Here is a 2,816-nt window from a genome sequence, read left to right as displayed (position 1 = left end):
GTTCGTGTCTGCTTTCGCCCGGAGCTGCGGGTTGGGCGCGTGCACGCGGTGTCGGGCGACAAGAGTGTGTCTGCAGCGGGGAAAGGGGTCCGCAGGCGACTCCACGTGGACTCCCCGCTCGGCATAGCACCACCTCCTCCACGGCCCCGCCGCGGGGCTGCAGGAGAGACGCCCCCGTTCCGGGGGAAGGGAGTCAGAGCAAAAGAAACAACCCATGTCTCCGCGTCTCCGGGACGCGGGGTTCCCGCGGGGGGAAACGCACACATTTGGGGGTGTTTATTCTCGTCTGGGCCTTTTCGCTTAGCCCGGGCGGTGCGCTCCGGGAGCTGACACCGCCGGAGGCTGCGCGGTTATCTCGCCGGCAGCACGAACTCCCGGGCGCTGCTCCCCGGCCGGTCTCCGCGCGCCGCCGCCGAGGGCCCGGCTGTAATTCACGCCTGGCAAGGGCAGGGCTGGCCCGCAGCAGATAAAGCTCGGGGCCCGTCTCGGCTTCCATTCTCGCTCCCTCCGCTCCGCGCCCCTCCTGCCCCTCCTCGCTCCATCCCCCACCCACCGGGCACCTAGAGCACCCCTGTCCCCCAACCAAGCGCCCAGACACTTCGGATCCGAACAGCGAAACCGGTGGTACCCTCTCCCCGGGAAAAAGCCCGCGGATTGTCAGAGGGGGTTCGGCGGCAGAGGTAGCGGGGTGTTGGTTTTAAGACTTCCCATCCCCACACCCCATAAAGATGCATTTTTAGAGCGATCCTGTCTGAAAGGCCGTTGTCACTCTCTGGGAATCGCCGCGCGAAGGGCAGGCTGGCCCCTCACTTTCGCCTCCGTCGGGTTTTTTGTTGGTGCCCCCCGCCCCCGCCACACACACATACACCTTCTCCAATGCATTTTGTGGCCTCGACCCAGGAATCCCGCGTGCGTTTTTAAAAAATGTGCAGCTCAGTGGGATCCCCAGGCAATTAGCGAGTCCCAAACAGTCCCCTTTAATAGAATGAATGTGCTATGAAAACCGATTACCCGGAACGATTTATTTTGGTGGGAATTCACCAATCTCCAGGAGGGCGGGGGAGTGGGGAGAGAAGAGGCATTTTGTCCTGTGGGGAGGAGGTTGAGGCGGAGACAGAAAGCGCGACCTAGGGATCCTGGAACCTGGGGAGGGGCCTCCAGGCTCCGCGATGCCCGGTCTTTGGGCCTCTGTGGCCCGGAGTGAGCGGCTGGGCGTAGGAGGTTCGGGGAGCTGTCTGGGAGGACCGAGGGCACCCCTCACCCTGGGGGAGGATTTCGCAGCTTGAAAGACCCGAGGACTCCCCAGTCCAGGGAGTCTTCAGCTCCTGACCGACGACCCACAGCACAGATCCGGGGCCAAATGCTTTTTTTCTGCTTTCCCAGGACCCGGGCAGTATTGAGGCCTTTTAGAGAGTTTGGGTGCGCCCTTCTTTAACGCAAAGCGAAGAAAGAAAAAAACAAGCTGCTTGCAAAAAATATATATTCTCTTTCTTGCAAATTCCTCCGCTACAGCGGACGCCACTTGTACGAGGGCACTGCCCCAGTGCGGGGGGAGGGGGGAATCACCCCGCGGGCGCCCGGGAGGACTCCCCGCGCCTCTCCCTGGCCCGCCCCTCCCCCTCCGGCTGCGCTCTGTCTGCTCCGGCCGGGGCTTCCTGGTGCCTTTAGGTTCGCAAGGGAGTGAGGGGGCCTGGATCCGCGGGAGAGCGAGGGGCCCTTCTTTAAAATGGCCCAGAATTAATGTGATCTCGACATGAGGGTGCACTTGGGGAAGATGAAAGCGGAGGCCGGCGGCTCCTCCTCGAACTCTATAATTATAGATAATATATCCCATTTCAAAGCAATTAGACCAATCAGGCGTAACGAACCACTTTGCTGCCAACGAATAACAAAGGCGCACGGTTATTTAAGCCTGGAGATGTGGGGCAGACCCCGAGGCTCCGGGGCCCCAACCCAATGCCTTCTACCGGGCGCTGCCCACCCTGAGCCCAGGAGGGCTGGCCCTGCTCCCCCGGTTCTGCCGGCCCCGCGAGGGTCGGCCTCAGTTCCGGCGCGGGCCTGGAGGGGCGGGGGAGAGGGGGAAGGATTGGTGGGAAGAAGTTTGACTTATTTATGTTGAGCTGGTGTCAGGCCTCCTGTCAGGGGTTTCACAGACTTTATCCGGTTTAATCCTCTCTGCCCGGGGAGATGGGTATTATTAAAGGCTTTTTTGTTTCCCTTCCAGGTGAGAGGACAGGACCAGAGAGGTTCAGTGTGTTGCCCAGAGACACACAGCTGGTGTGGTGGCACCTGGATCTGGACACGGGTGGGTCTGAAGCCCCGAATATTCCAGTCCTTTAACCCTGGGGAGCACCTCCCTTGCGGAGTTTTCACGAGAGGAAACGCATTAAAACACAGCGAATGCTCGCAGTATTTTGTGGGGCTGCCTCCCGTCCTGCCCCCAAACCGGGACATGGGTTCTCGGTCCAGCACTTACTACGCTTCTCTCCTGCTCCTCCCCGCCCCTCCTCCTTCTTAAGAGTCTTGAAAACGGTCCAGTTTCTCCACGAATTTATTAAATATCGAGGATCCAAGGTGTCTCAGAGATGAAGACGGGCCTGGGCTGCGAGAGGCGGCCTCCCCAGCCCAGACCAGGGGGCATTTCTTCAGAACCTCAGTGTGTCGGTCTTTAAAATGGGCGCGCTGTTCCTAGCTCAGAGCCAGTGAGTTGGGGCCTCCTCGCCCCTGCGGCTGCGCGAGGGCCACACCTCTCGGGGCCCTGAGATTTGTGTCACTGTTTGGGGCGCTGCCAGAGCCTGGCCGCGTGTCTGGCGGGG

Source organism: Myotis davidii, unplaced genomic scaffold (assembly GCF_000327345.1).
Source record: "Myotis davidii unplaced genomic scaffold, ASM32734v1 scaffold960, whole genome shotgun sequence".
Classification (NCBI taxonomy): Eukaryota; Metazoa; Chordata; class Mammalia; order Chiroptera; family Vespertilionidae; genus Myotis; species Myotis davidii.
This window is presented reverse-complemented; position numbering follows the sequence as displayed.